The following is a 17,238-nucleotide window of genomic DNA, read 5'->3' as shown; positions in this document are numbered from 1 at the left end:
GTGTAAAGACATATACCTGCTACATAGCACCTTCATGAGAAGCTTTTCTCCTAACATTTTTCTGGAATGCCCTCCCCCTATTCCTTCATCAGCTATAAAAACCATATCCCCTATGTCCTGGCCCAAGTGAAATGCCACTTCCTTCCAAAGCTTGCCTCAATCTTTATCTGACCTGATAATGTCACTACACTGTTGAAAATCCTCCAGTGGCTCTTGGCTGCTGTCTGTATACAGCAAAAGCTCTCTTCAATCCCCATAGTGCTGTTTATTCTTTAAGGTAGTGTTAGCCTTCATGACTTTTCATCATAGCAACTATTTGTGCACAACCTTCCCCTGCTATATAGCCTTGATTCCATGAGGAAAGGAGCCTCTCTTATTTTCTTCTCCACTTGGTTTTGCATGGTGCTTGGCACACAGAAGACAATATTGATCAACTAAATGAACAAAAGGCGATTAAAGTTAAATGCATCCAAATAGAAAGCTGCAGGGGACGTAGTGGATTCATTCCAGGTTCATTCTGAGCAGGAATATCCAAAAACCAATATCAACTTTTCCTAAAAGCGTAACTCTACAGTATCTCCAAATTATAAAGAGACCCCAAAGGTCACTGCTTCTAGGCTTACCCTCCATGCTTTCTTAAGAGTAGAATACACATCTTCCTTGGCATCGCCAGAGACATGGCAGAAAGAACCATGACCAAGGAAGATAGATCTTAAGGATGAGGAGTGTGGAGCAAGTCTCTTTCTCCCCCGGGTGAATAGCTGGCCTTTCATTTCTTAGGTCTCAGATGTGGATAAAGAAATAACATTCATTTATTCAATATGAGTACCTAGAGTATACCAGGCACTATGCAAAGTAATGCAATATATCAGTGAATAGATGAGTTACCATTCTGAAAAATAGACACAGTTGCCATTCTGTGGAAATAGACACAGTCATATGCCCCAATAAAACTTTGTTAGTAATCAAAATAAGTAAATAAATTTTCATGATGAAAAGAAGGACTCCACGAACATTGCCAGATGAGTCTGGAGGGAAATTGACATGTATGCCAACTAGTACATGGGACTAGGGGTGCCACTCCCACACTTCATGTATCATTTTTTTACTCCTTAAAATTTTAGTAACTAATAGACTACTGTTGACCAGAAGCAGTATCAATAATGTAAATAGTTGATTAACACATATTTGGTATGTTACATGTATTATATACTGTATTCTTGCAATAAAATAAGTTAGAGAAAGAAAAATTCTATTAAAAACATAAGGAAGAGAAAATACATTTATATTATCTATTTTAAAAAGCTGCATTTATATGAACCTGCACAGTTTAAACCCATGTTGTTCAAAGGTCAACAGCACAAAGCAATTTTCTAGGTGTTAAAATAGTCATGTGACAAAAAGCTGTGGAAGTCTGGGGAGAGGGAGCATGGTCAAGTCTACTTAAAAGGGTAAAGGAAGGTAATAGCTTAGTCCTATGAGATCAGGAGGTACAAGCAGGTGGAGGGAATAACTTTTGCTCAAGTATGAAAGAGGGAAAGGTCATATTTGAAGAAAAATAAGGATTCAGTTAGGCTGGAGGTTAGATTGGAATTTTGCAAAAATAAGGCAAAATATGGAAATTGTTGCCAAATTAGCTTTGAAAATGGTGCCCAGTTTGGATTTGATCCTGAAGGCAGTGGGCAGTCTTTGAAGTATTGAAACTGGAACTACAGACATTTTTAGATGATCACCTGACTTTAGAATGGGCAGTGACTAAAATCAGATAGTCACAGAGGCATGACAGTTGGTCCAAGACTTAGCTCTCAGCCATGTGGAATGTAGGGTAACTTGCACTGAGTCTGGGACAGTAGGCTGTATTTAAGGAATACGGGCAAAGAAGACTAGAAGTTCATGACCTGTTGGTATATGGATAATGGAAGAGGAAATAGGGTGACTGAAAGTTTGTGTCTGGAATAACAAGTTAAATAGTGGTCTCACAGGGAAAACAAAGGGCAAGACTGACATGAGGGAAACAATGAGTTAGGTTTGAAATTTGGTGGGTGTGAGGTGGTGCTATATGACTGAGGATAGATTTAGGAGCCATTAGTGAATAGATGGCTGGCCTGAGCTCACTGCCTCCCTGTATTTCCTGCCCCATCTGTCCCCTATTCTCACTCCCAACCTACTTGTTCAATGTAGGCACTGAGGTATCTTGTTAATACCTCTTGGAACCATCTAGGTATGCAGGGAACATGCCATTCCCCTTCCCCTAACCTCTACTCTCCTCAATCTCACTGTCGTGGGCAAAATAATAGACCCCCCAAAGATGTTCTAATCATTGGCATGTAAATATGTTACTTTGCATACAAAAAAAAAAAAAGACACTCTACAATGTCATTAAGGTTAAGAACCTTGAGATGGGAGCTTATCCTACATTTTCCAGGTGAGTCCAACCCAACATTAGCCCTTAAAATCATAGAACCTAACCAGGCTTCAGAGAACCAAAGAGATGGCTGTATGAGAAGGACTTAACCTGCCATTGCTGGTTTGGAAGATGGAGGAGTGGCCATGAGTCAAAGAATGTGGATAGAGTCTAGAAGCTGGAAAGGTGGGGGAACAGATTCTCCCCTAGAGCCTCCAGAAAAGAATGCAGCCTTCCTGATGCCTTGATTTTAGCCCAGCGAGACTCACATCAGATTTTTTACCTACAGATTGTAAGATACTACATTTGTCTTAAGCCATTGGGGTTGTGATAATTTGTTATATCAGCAATACTCACTAAAAATCTACTACCTTTATTATTGGGACATCTCCAAATTTAATTCTCTACTGGAAGCTATTGACAGTTTTAGGGGGGAAAAGAGAAGAGTTTATAGAAAGGAGAGACCCAGGGTCCCCTTTTAATATCAACAGTTCTGGGGTTCCTAGAGGGCCAAGGACACTATACTAAAAGCAATTCGTGTCATGGAACTGGAAGAGATAATCTGGTGAAAGGATAGGAATTGAGGTGAGAGGGAGCCCTGGGAAAGAAGATGACAAGTCAATAAATGAGCCAGGAGAGGGAGGGAGAGAAAGGGAAAACAAAGATGGCATGTCAGCAAAACCAGGAGAGGACAGCATTTAAGTGGTCAGAAGCGTTAAATAATACAGAGAGGAGAGAATAGAATTTGACAATAAGCAGGTCATTAGTGGTCTTCAAAGGAAGCTTTCCAGTGAGAGATAGGGCAAAAGCCAGAATGCAGAGCTTCGGAGAAAGAATTAAGAAGTAAATAAACTATGAGCAGCCCTTTAGAAAAGACTATGCATTATTCATCTTAGTATCCATAATACTCAGCACAATGCCTGGGACACCGTGGGTGCTCATTAAACGATGAATTGAGTGAAGTACCGGAGTCAGTAGGTGTAGACCAGCACTTCGTAAACTCTATTATGCATACAAATCACCTGGGAATTCTGATATAGTAGATTTGGAGTGAGACCTGATATCCGTGTTTCTAGTAAGCCGCCAGATGATGCTGTAGATGGGGCTGATCTGTGTGCCTCACTTGGAGTGGCATGATGATCATCCCACACAATCACCCATCAATAGTCCCTCTTGGCTCCTGGGCACTTAATCCCAGAGACCAGTGTGACTTTTGGAACTGGAGAATTTGCTAACTTCATGGTATATATCTGAACAATGGAGCCAACTCAGACACCAACCCAAAGCCCAGAACTGGGGAGTAAATATTCATAAAAGGCTTGGCACCCCGAACACTCTCCACATTGCGGCACAATAGCACTTTGCACACCTCCCTCCAAGCTCAACCCCACCCCCAATCCCTTCATCACCACTGTTAACTATTCATATACCACCACTGACAAATACTAATTAGTCTTAGGGAAAGATTTTCCCATCCAGTGATCTCAGGAGTTCCGAGTGTGTGGATTTAAAAATAGCCATTTGGATCAGGAGCCTCCCCACAGAGATGCTACTCCCAATGTCTCATGGCTCCCAATGCCTCACCCTCTTCCCACAGGGGTCACCTGGCTGCCGATGTACATCCTACAAAACAAACCCGGGGAGGTAAGCAATCCCAGTCTTAACTATCTACCTATATGCCAATAAAAAAGAAAAGCCATTAAGTATCTTAATATAAAATGCCATGCAGGGTGTCATTAAATGGCACCATCATAAATGTTGAGGTACAGGATGTCAGAAAGCAGGGTTAACCTTTATGAGAGATATTATCAAGGGAACCAAGGTAAGAGTGATTTCGGCAAAACTGGCGAGGCAGCCCTGTCCCCTTAAAGTAAGTACCCATCACAGTTCACCCAGACACATTTTTGTAGCTCATTTTTATGTTGTCCCAACCCATCTAATACTGGTCCACAGGAAAAGGACATAGACTGGCAGCTAAAGATCTCTTTCAGCTGAAATCACACAAAACTTCATCCCCATTTGGCTTAAAGCAAAAGTGCATTTGTTCACATCACTGAAACACCTCTGGAGGGGGCACAATTCAGGGCCTAAACAATGTCTCCAGTTTATCTCATGGCTCTGCTACCTCTGGGTTGGCGCTAAGTCCAGGCTGTACAAGGGGCCTCCCAGTTGATTCACAACAATTTGCTAGTCTAGGCTCAGTTCACTTAGCGGGAAACCAAAGTCCTGGGTTGGGGCCCACTGATCCCACCTGGCATGATCTGGGTTGAATGTCCATCTCTATGAACTATAAAGGTTGAAGTGGGGAACAAAATGCCACACCTGATTGGTTTGACCTGGGCCATGTGTTCTACTCTGGATCACCTTCTTTGTCAGAACGAGTTCCCCTCAGTTCAATCAAGGTCCAATTGCCACAGGAAGGGAGAGTGATGTTAAGAGGAAAATGCAACAAATGTCCACTATACTCAGGTTTGTACACACATTTGGGCCATGTCTGTTACAGTGAGTAAAATCCAGACTCCAGCGACTCACAGACCCTCCATAGGGCATTTCTGTCTCCATAACAACACAACAGGATGTATCCCTGCTCTGCCACTCTGGTCACACCAGCTTTCTGATGACAAATTACTTTGAGTTCGGGGGCCAAATCTACCTTCCTTCCTTATCCCCTTTGCAGAGATCTGCCCTGAAGGTTGGTCTGGCCTGTTGCTTCACTTAACACTTTCTCTCTTATCTCCTCACTGTGAAAGAGTTTAAGAAGGCAACTCATGCTGGGCTCAGAATAACTCAGGAAAATGAACAGGCCAAATCCCTGCCCCTCAGACTGAAGCAGTAGCTTCAGAAAAGTCAATGTCTCCATTTCTTTTCTTTCTTATGAGTCAAGCTCCCAAATTTAAAACACAGGGTGCTGCTAATTGCTGAGATGACAAAAGAGTGGCATGAAGGTACTGTGTTTCCCAAAAGGGCTGGGGGGGAAAGGGGGGGTGCCACACACCGTGATTTTTAGTTACCATTGCTGCTGGGAGGTGTAAGATGCAGTTGGTATCTCTAACGTGCTACCTACTTCTCAGTGATCCTTCTGTCAGCCAGTCTCTGGATAATCCAAAGGTGTCAATCAAGGCTATTTTCTACCCAAATCTATTAGCTCACCAAAAATCCAGGCTAATCTAAAAATTAACACAAATTAATTTATTCATGTTATTTATTGATAAAACAAAACAAAAACCATGAAGCTGGGACCCAGAAAGAACTGATTTCAAATTCCTGTCTGGCCCTTACTGGCTAGGTTATTTATCTCTTTGAGTCCCCATTTCCCATGAAACTCTGAGGTGATAATGTTTATAAAGTACTTAGCTCAGTACCTAACATGCAAAAAAAAAAAAAAAAAAGTACTCAATACATGTTCTTGTTAAGAACTTATTATGTACCAGGTACTCTGCTAGGCTCCAGGTCACAGGTTTGAATAAAATATAACAGAATATTAAAATGAGATGAGATGTTAAAGAATATGTGGTCTATTCCCTTAGGCAATCTAGGACCAGGGAGAGGAAGGGACTTGCCCAAAGCCACAGGTGGTATAGCAGGGCTGGGGTAGGACTCAGCCCCCTGACTCCACCTTTGTATCAAGCTTCACAGCTCTCTGTGAAGATGGTCCTACACTGGATAAGATAAGAGGGCATCTAAAAGATTATTGCTTCAAGCTGTGGACATAGAAATTCCATTTTAGCTGAGACCCGTAAACCCGCTCTGTAGCCCAGCCTCCCATTACTGTCTGAAGATGGGCACACTGCAGCTTGCCTTTTCCCACTCAAGACTGGTAGCAAGTAAGGAAGGCCAGTGGCTCCCAGCCCAGCTCTGAAGTGTGTCCTGCAGCAAGTGGCTGATGTCCAGGGCCCCTCGGAGTAGGCAAGGCAGATCATAATCGCTAATTAGGTCAGAAAGAGAGGGGGCATGTTCCTGGCACTAATTCCCAAAATGTAACAGTACAGACCTCTGTGTATGGTGGTCTATCTTGTGTGTGACAAAGACCATTCAATCATCGAATCATAAATATATCATGCTTATCCCATCCTAATCCTTTGGCAAGGCCCTAAAGGCCCCAACTTAGATTGAGGACCCCAGCCAACTCTTGATGCTATCTTTCATTTGTTTTGGCTTCTGGCAGGAAGCACAAATAATGGGTATGAGTCACCCTGCAAGTCAAATACAGGGTTTTTAATTCCAAGCCAGATGGACTCCAGTTCTCCAGCAGAGACCATGCCAGGCCCTGACACAGGTGCCCTGGGGGCCAGGATGAGACCGTGACCTGGATCAGACACTTTCAAGCACAAAATGGAGCCCACTGTACCCTGAGCACCCTGGATCCCATTTCTTATACTTCCCCAAAACCAATATCCAGTTGCCAGGCAACTAGGAGAACAGATAAAGCCAGAACTCAGTTTTTAAATCTGATGAAGGTGAGAGAGGAAGGTCCAAAAACACTATAAAGAAATTGAATCAAATTAATCTTACCAGAGACAGCATGCCTCTCCCTTTGAGATTTCCTTCCCATTGGATTTTGAACTGGATTGAACCACTCATTCAATAACGTTGTTTACTAGGTGTCAGGTCCTTTACAGCATTATACCAGTACAGCGTTACGTCGGTGCTCCAGACAACATAATGTCTACTCTCCCAGAGTTCACAGACTTTCAGGAAATATGAACAGAAGCATTGGAGCATACAATTGTTATAAACTCAGGGTTCAAGGAAGGCACCCTTAAAGAAGTGAGGTTTAAGCTGAGATCAGATCCATGAGTAGGAATAAGTGAAGGAAGTATGAGGATATCTCAGGCAAAGGGAACAGCATGAGTAAAAAGCCTGATGTGGGGCATTATAAAAAGATGATGATGATGATGATGAGGAGGAGGAGGAGGAGGAGGAGAAGGAGGAGGAGGAGGAGGAGGAGGAGAAAAAGGAGGAGGAAAAGGAGGAGGAGGAAGATGCCAGCTACCATTTATTTAGTGCTTATTACATGCTGGTTACTTGCTATGGATTGACTCCTTTGATTCTTATACCAAGCATATGAAGTGAGTTCTATCAAACCTATTTATAGACAATGAACTAAGACTTTGGAGTTGAGTCAAGTTACATAACCTTGCCCCAGTCACATGGTCAGCAATTGGACTTTAATCCAAGCAAGCCTGGCTCTGGAGCCTGCACCCTAGGGACCACCATGCAATCATTCATTTATTTATTCTCTCATTAGGTCATACTGAGCACCCAGCCAGAAGCTGGGGGTATAAAGAAGACAAAAATAGGTACTCACCTCCAAGGAGCTCAGTCTCTCAGAGAAGACACGAAGGCCTGAAATAGGACAGGTTTAACACCTGTGCTCTTGAACTACCTCCCATGACTGGCCTACCCAGCAGCAAGATCCACTCCTAATTGCCCAGGACAAAAGTACAAATGGAGACCCACTGTGTTAGTTTCCTAGAGCTGTCTTACTAAATTACCACAAACTTGGTGGCTTAAAACAACAAGTGTCTATTCTCTCCCAGTTCTGGAGCCCAGAAGTCTGCAATTAATGTGTCAGCAAGGCATGTTCCCTCTGAAAGCCTTAGGGAGAATCCTTCCTTGCTTTTTCCAGCTTCTGGGGATCCAGGTGTTCCTGGGCTTGGGGCTGCCTCAGCCTGCACATGTCCTTCTCCCCTGTGTCTCTAGGGTAGGGGTGTCGAACTCAATCAGAGAAGGGGCCAAAATCTAAAATCCAGCCTAAATCGCGGGCTGAATGGTTTACTGAACAGTCATAAACTGACAATGTCATAAACTGACAGTGGAGTGCAGTGATGACAGCGCGGTGCGGGCCACATTGCAAGGCCTGGTGGGCTGGATTTGGCCCGCGGGCCTTGTGTTTGACACATGTGCTCTAGGGCATTTGGCATTGGACTTATGGCCCACCTGCTTAACCCAGGAGGATATTATCTGAGAACCTTTACTTAATTGCATCCATAAAGACCCTTTTTCCACATCAGGTTACATTCCGGGGTACCAGGATTTATCTTTTTAGGATCACAGTTCAGCCCACTAAACCCACATCGCATATGTTTAAATGTTTAAAAGTTATAAATCAAGCTAACAAACTGGCAAGTAACTTATGATGCATCTTTTGATTTTGATTTATACCATCAGGACAACAAATTTTTAAAAAATGTACAAACTATGGTTTCCTATGACCAAAGATAACATACTGAGGTTAACTAAATTTAACTGTCATTGCTTATGTGTATGTGGCCTTTGGCTGGGCTGATGGAATTTGAGCAAGTAATAAATACATACATAATTCATAATCATTATACATGTATTCCATGAAATTTATTTTTCTTGCCTCCAGTTCAGTAAAAAATTACTAAGTGTATTCCTATACCCAGGAGTTTCATGTAATTTGTGTTCAATTGCCTCAGATGGGGATAATGACAACACTCACCTCACAGGATTGTTGTAGGGATGAGATGAGTTCAACCTGCAAAAAAAACAAAAAGTAAATTGTATTCAAAGTAGGAAAAATTTGAATAAATGTTGATTAAAAATGTAAATTTAAGTGTAAAATTTATTTCTCAAATAATAAGAATTTTCCTTCTAAAATATTGTTGTCCATTAAATTTAAAAGGTAAAATAAAATTTTAATTAAAAATATTAAATTTCTAAACAGTTATTTAAAAAAATCTTATTTTTAATTCAACCTTTTAAAAAATTAAAGTTTAACAAATATTTTTAAAGATAAGATAATTGGCAATGTGAGCATTCAATGCCCATGTAGTTTATACCATGTCAATAATCAGTGTCATACTCCCGAATGGCTTGTTATAATTAGACCTACAAATAAGCCTATCTAAAAGTAATATGAATTTCTATTATTGCAAAATATTTCTCATCCATGACATATAATTGTGGTGAAGAGCATTTTAATCCTGAGTACCTCCAAAACCACAAATTGTAACATAAAGTGGAAAAAAGGATGTGTGACACTACCAAAAAATTAAATATTACTAGAGGCCCAATGCACGAAATTTGTGCAAGGGGCTCAGCTCGCAGCCCCAGCTGGCCCTCGCAGCCCCTCACAGCCCAGCTTTGTTGGAAAGGTCATCCGGAAGGACATCTGGAAGGTTGTTTGGCTGTTTGGTCTAATTAGCATATTAGCGCTTTATTATATAGGATTATGGCAGAATCTACTGCATTGATGTTACCAAAAAGGAAAGATTTGACTGCTCATTAGTCTTTTCTCTTACCTACGTGCTTCCACTGCTCCAGTCCTCCCTAATCTTCCTCTAATGATAACAGAGTCCTTCTCTAATACCCACACACATGCCTGAATTGACTTGTGTTTCAATGATGGAGAGCAAAGGACGTGGAGAAGTATTTCCGTAGGGCCTGAATGGTATTAGTCATGAGAGCAAATGTTCAGGGCTGCAGGTTATGATGTGCCAGCAATAACTGCTGTATATCAAGTGACAGAGGCAGCCATGTGTTTTTATATAAGTTTTATTGTGTGTATATCTGTTGCCCGGGGTAAGTTATGGAATATAACTCCAGAAATCTGTTTCTTTTACCTAAGTCTCAATCCCACCCGGGCCCCCAGAGAGGAATATGCAACCTTCCCTCCATCCTTCAGAGCAGTGGTTTCCAACCTTTCTAATTCCGCAACCCTTTAATAATCCTCATGTTATGAATTGTAATGTAAATATCTGTGTTTTCCAATGGTCTTAGGCTCTACAGCAGCGACCCACAGGTTGAGAACCACTAGCAGGGTTGGCTAAGACCATTGGAAAACACAGATATTTACATTATGATTCATAACAGTAGCAAAATTACAGTTATGAAGTAGCAACGGAAATAATTTTATGGTTGGGGGTCACCACAACAAGAGGAACTGTATTAAAGGGTCGTGGCATTGAGAACCACTGCAGGCGAGCCTTGAATACTCTGTCTTGGAGCTATAGTTTGGATTCCTACTTCTGACCTCTCTGCTGCTGACCTCCTCCCCATTATTTACCTTCCATCACTTGCTGGCCCCTCTGAGGTCACCTTTACCTCCTCTGGAATCACCTGATCTGTGTTTTCTTAAACTCTCTGATACTCCATTTGCGAGGGTCCCCAGATCTCTTGACACACTCCTGTCATGGTACCCTACTCTCTTTAGTGAGTCTTGTTAGTTGATAGCCCAGATTTGATGGTCTTTAGCAGTGCCACCTAAGATGGATTCCCTAGACAACCTCTTTACTCTCACAACCTCTGCATGGCATGCTTTTCCCCTCATGGATTAGTTGAAGTTTCAGACTGGCCTTGCTATCTAACAGCAGCCCATCATCATAGAAAATGCTAGAGGGATCCATGTCCCCGATTCTCTACAGCAAAAGAAACCATCAACAAAACAACAAGAAAGTCCACTGTATGGGAGAACATATTTGCCAATATTATCACCGATAAGGGTTTAATCTCCAACATTTATAGGGAACTCACAACTTAACAAAAGGAAGATAAACAACCCAATCAAAAAATGGGCAACAGACCTAAAAAGGTATTTTTCTAAGGAGGACATAAGGAAGGCCAAGAGACATATGGAAACATGCTCAAAGTCACTAATCATCTGAGAGATGCAAATCAAAACAACAATGCGGTTACCATCTCACACCTGTCAGAATGGATATCATCAACAAATTAACAAAAGACAAGTGCTGGCAGGGATTCCGAGAAAAAAGAACCCTTGCGCACTGCTGGTGGGAATGCAGACTGCTGCAGCCAGTGCTGAGAACAGTATAGCGTTTTCTCAAAAAACTAAAAATGGAACTCCCATTTGACCCAGTGATCCCACTTCTGGGAATATATCCCAAGAAACTAGAAACACCAACCAGAAATTATATATGCTCAATAGCAGCACAATTTACCATAGCTAAGATTTGGAAACATCCTAAGTGCCCATCAGCAGATGGGTGGATTAAAAAACTGTAGTACATCTACACAACGGAATACTATGCTGCTATAAAAAAGAAGGAATTCTTACCATTTGCAACAGCATGGATGGAACTGGAGAACATTGTGCTAAGCAAAATAAGCTAGTCAGAGAAAGATAAATATAACATGATCTCACTCATTTATGGAAAATAATGAGCAACATAAACTGATGAACAAACACAGATCTAGAGACCGAGAAGCATCGATCAGACCATCAAACCTCAGAGGGAAGGGGGTAAGGGGGAGAGATCAAGCAAAGAACTTGTATGTATGCATATAAGCCTAACCAATGGACACAGACACCAGGGGGGTGAGCGCATGAGTGGGGTTGGGGGGAGCAATGGGGGTATAAAAACACATATGTAATACCTTAATCAGTAAAGGAAAAATAAAGATAAAGAATATAAATACAACAATCAAAAAAGAAAACTGTCAAATAAGGCATAGCCAATATTTTTAACAAATATGCAATACCTTAATCAATAAAGAAATAAAGATAAAAATATAAAACAGAATATAAATACAACTATCAAATAAGGGATAGCCAATATTTTTAATGCCATCACTAAAATATGTGCATTCTTAGGAAAAATAAAAAATATTCTTTTCTTTGGGAAAAAAAATGATAAAATAAGGGTTGAGCTCTAGCTGGTTTGAATAGAGCTTTGGCTTATGGACTGAAGGGTCCTGGGTTCGATTAAGGTCAAGGGCACATATCCAGGTTGCCAGCTTGATCCCCAATAGGGGGCATGGAGGAAGCAGCTGATCAATGATTCTTTCTCATCATTCATGTTTCTATCTCTCTTTCCCTCTACCTTTCTCTCTGAAATCAATAAAAATAAATAAAATTATTTAAAACTAGAGGCCCAATGCACAAAATTCATGCAAGGGGCTCAGCCCCCACCACCACAGCTTCACCCAGAAGGTCACCTGGTCTAATTAGCATGCTACACTTTTATTATTATAGATAAGGGTTGAAACCTGGCCAGTGTTGCTCGGTGGTTAGAGTGTCAGCCTGTGCACCAAAGGGTCATGGGTTCCATTCCTGATCAAGGGTAAGTACCTGGATTGTAGGTTCAATCCCTGGCCCCAATCACAGCATGTATGGGAAGCAACCAATTCATGTGTCTCTTTCATCTCTCTCTCTCTCTCTCTCTCTCTCTCTCTCTCTCTCTCTCTCTCTCTCTCTCTCTCTCTCTCTCTCTTTCTCTCCCCCCCACCCCCACCCCGCTTCCTCTCCCTAAAAAGTAATGTGAAAAAATATCCTCAGGTAACGATTAAAAAATAATAATAAGGGTTGAAAATTGTGAGGTCCATCCTGCAAACCTGGGGCTTTGGGCTGTTTCGGGGACTAGCTGTTTTTAGAAGTTTGATTCTGAAAGTCTTTAAATAGGACTTGCATAGTTCTCCCAAATTTCTTATGCCCAGCCCAATTCACACATTCACGTCACCAGCCTCATCCTGTGTGCAAACAGTACACATTGTTTTTAGAGCCAGGTAGAACTGGACTTGAGTCTCTTCTCTGCTTCTTGCAGCTATGAACTCTTGGACAAGTTATCCTCTCAGAGCTGAGTTGTCTCATCTTTCAAGGAGGTTAACAAAACATTCTAGCAGGTTTATGATGAAACTAAAAAAAAATGTGTTTAGGCCCTAACTGGTTTGGCTCAGTGGATAAAGCATCGGACTGTAGTCTAAATCTGAACATCTCCCAGATTCAATTCCAGTCAAGGGCACATTACCTGGGTTGTAGGCTCAATCCCCAGTAAGGGGCATGCAGGAGGCAGCCAATCAATGACTCTCTCTCATCAGTGATGTTTCTATCTCTCTCCCTCTCCCTTGCCCTCTGAAATATATATATATATATATATATATATATATATATATATATATATATATATATTGGAGGAAGCAGCTGAAAAAATAATATATATATATATATTGTATATATCAATATATTACACACACACACACACACACACACACACACACACACATATATATATATATATATATATATATATATATATATATATTAAATGTGTTTAGTATAGTGTCTGCACACACGAGGCACTCAGTGGTTTTTATTTCTGTTGCTTTCATACAGGTCTCTTGATTCTCAAGCCACACTCTTGAATCTGTCAGTGAGGTTGGATTCTCAGTCTGGAATCTTTATAACCTGGTTCTGATGGTGCCTCTTCCTTCTTTCTTTTGGATGAAGCAATTAAGGACTCAGGGGACAGCGTACAGCCAGGAAACTAAGTCAACTAAATCCAATAAATGACTTCTCCTATTATGTAGAAATCATGGGTGCTGGTAGGTACTAATTGGCTGTCTTCTCTACTTTCCTTTACAGCGTTTAAGTAGTTCCTTAACACACTTTTATTTTGGAGCTTCCTAATTATATTACTCCAGGTACCTATTGTCAATGAGCTTACCAGTGGGGAACAGACGAAGAATTATTTATGCATTCTTATATTACACAAACATTTATGGGGTGATTCGGATGGTCTCAGCACTGCAAAGCATGCCAACGTATAAGTTGCATTCTCTCCCCTGCAGGAACCTAAAGACTCACTGGTGAAAAATAATAAATATGTGGGAAATGATTAAGTCCAAACCCTGTGAATCAGATGACAAGAATTTAAAGGGAATAATATTGAGGGAGAAAATAATGATGATAATAATAATAATAATAATAATAAATTTATAAGCTATTTAAAACTATTTATATATACAGTATAAAGAAATAAAAATATAGGTCAATATACCCTGGAAGAGGGAAATGGTATGAACAGAGCTTGGTAATGGACTGAGCCAGTGAGGAGCCTGATCTAATTGGATTCAAGGCCCCATATAGAGGAGTGGTTTCATTGCCATAGACACCATCAGGCTTTAAATGATGGCTATCATGCTCCCAGTGTTTTTTCTTGCCCCTGGTCCTTCTCCTACTTGGGCCAATCTGTCATACTCCAGTCTGACAAAATATCCTAAGTACCACGTAAAAAATGTCACTCTCCCACTCAAAAACTTTCAGTGACTCTCCACCGCCTGCTGAATCCTACTGCTCACTGAATCCAAACACCCCTGTGGTGTCCTTATAGATCAGAAGTTGCCTCCAGGGTTGGATGGAAGTGAAGTTGGATAAAGAGAGATAGCAAACTCGGTTTGAATCCCAACTCAGCTATCAGCTAGCTATGTAGACCCCTTAGGAACATAATTCAGTTTTTTTGTGCCTCAAATCCATGCTTCCTGGGTTATGGAGTGAATTTTTATAATTAAATACAAGTAATAGGCTTATGATTGAGCTTAGCACATAGTAAATACTCCTCAATAAATGTTGGCTATGAAGATGTAGAAGATAGATGTTTTCCCATCCTTGGATAATATAAATGGGAAAAGAATAGCAGATACGCTGGATGACCATCATATTCCAAAACTCTGCTAACAAGCAATTGAAAGGGGAAGATATAATAAGATATGCAGAATAGGAAGAAACTCAGCTTAGTGTTCGGTATACTATTAAACCAGCTATCTGAAAGGGGAGGAAAAAGCCATGATTTGTAGCTTTCACAAATTTTCATTATATAAATACTAGAGGCCCGAAGCCATGAAAATTTGTGCAAGAGTAGGCCGTCCTTCCCCTGGCTTCCAGCACCAGCTTCCCTCTGGCACCTGGGACTCAGGCAGCTTCCCTCTGGCTGCCGGCAGGTAGCCTGGCTACCAGCAGGGACCTGGGACCCGAGCTTTGCTCCAGGACCTGAGCTTCACTCCAACCCTGTCTTCGTATGACATCTGGGATGACATCCGGAAGGATGTCTGGTCTAATTAGCATATTACCCTTTTATTATTATAGATTCCTATCACAAACAATGCCAAGCTCCCAAAGTGATGTCACTGATTGAATTTAATATGTGAGAGAAACATGATAGTAAAATGGCTTAAGAGCTTGGCCTCTATAGGCAGATAGCCATGGATTCTAATTTTACCTTCCCTACTTTATAGTTGCATGATCCTTGACAAGCCACTAAACTTCTTTAATCCTAGTTATCCTCATCTATAAAATGATGATGGCAATAATATCTATTTCATAAATTTACTCACAGAGTTTCATGGTAAGAAAGAGCTTAGCAATAAGAAAAGGACAAGTAAACAGAAGGGGAGAAATGGACAAAAGTGTGTATAAATGAGTTTTATCTGCTTAACAAATCATCCAATATTTACTGGTCTAAAACAATAGCCACCTATTTGTTCGCAGCTGCCAATCTGGCCTGAGCTCAGAGGGAATGGCCCCCTTTTCCTCCAGGGATTAGCTGGGCTCCACTCCCATGTTTGCAGTCAGCTGATGAACCATGGTCTCAATCACACATTTAACGGTTGGCAAGAATAATGGAGGTTACTGGGCCCGAGCCTCTCATTATACAGCAGGTGAGTTTGGGCTGATTCCCATGGTGGGGCCTTCAGGGCTCCCAGGAGCAGCAAGAAAAAGCAGGTACCGATGCACAAGCACTTTTCAAGTCTCTTGGGTCCCTTCAAATCTCACACTTCCTTGTTTCATTGGCCAAGGCAAGTCACATGTCTTACCCCAGAGCCAATATGACAGGAGCTACTCAAGGGTATGGATTCAGAGAGAGAAAAAAAATGCTCTTGTTATTTTTATAATCTACCACAATGTAAGAATAGGCATTTGATAAAAGAGAAAACCTGAATGGCAAATAAATGCATGAAAGATGTCCAAGCTCACTAGTAATGGTGGAAAATGCAAATTAAAATGAGCATAATAAAAGATACCAATTTCATATCTTTCAAATTGATAATTTCAACAATCTGATCAAGCTAAGGGATGACATCAAAATGAAGAAATGGAAATTTCCATACACAGCTACTGAGGAGTAGACAAATTGTGATATACTTATAGAATTCAGATATTGAAATAAGTAAATTAAGTTTCCATGAGTCAAAAATGAACATATAATTCTGAGCCACAGAATTATCAAACAATAAGATATGATACATTATTTTTATGGATAAATACATGTATAATAAAATATAAAACACAGATGGGAGGACATACCAACTTCAAAATAATATTTATGTCTTGGGATGAAAAGTGAAGAATGAAAATTAAAAGAGGCTTCAATTTTATATGCATCTTGTTTTTCTCAAAAAGTGAAGTAACTATGACAAATAAAATGTTTGTTAAATTCAATAGATAGATCCATGAGCATTTGTTATGTTAGACATATTTTTGTTGTTGTTAATTCTCACCCAAGGATATTTTTCCCATTGATTTTAGAGAGAGTGGAAGGGAGGGGAAGAAACACAGAGAGAGAAACATCGATTGGTTACCTCCCACATGCACCCTGACCAGAGCCAGAGATCGAGCCTGCAACTAAAGTACATGCCCTTGACCAGAAGCGAACGTGTGACCTTTCAGTCCAAGTGCCGACACTCGAACCACTGAGAAAACCAGTTAGGGCTGAAGTTTTTAAAATAATCTTTATTTGAAATATTTCATAATTAAACCAACACTTAAAGAAAAACTATCAAACATCTCTTTTAAATTAAGAAGAAAGTTTGGAGGAACACGAGAACCAAGTTATATAACTGCTTAATATGCTGCCTTAAAAAAATGTAATTTTAGGTCATATTCATGGAAGTAAAGAATGCAGAAAGGTGTCCACAATTTTGCTCTGGTCTTCAGTGGCCAGACTTCACCTGAACACACTTTGAAAAGGACATACACAAGCGTGAGTGTGGCCATTCATTCAGTCAACCACACTGCTGGAGCACCTACCTGAATGTCATCATACTAGGCACTGAGGATACCACAGTGGGCAGAAACC

This window comes from Pipistrellus hanaki (assembly GCF_964339955.1).
Source record: "Pipistrellus hanaki genome assembly, chromosome: 13".
Classification (NCBI taxonomy): Eukaryota; Metazoa; Chordata; class Mammalia; order Chiroptera; family Vespertilionidae; genus Pipistrellus; species Pipistrellus hanaki.
This window is presented reverse-complemented; position numbering follows the sequence as displayed.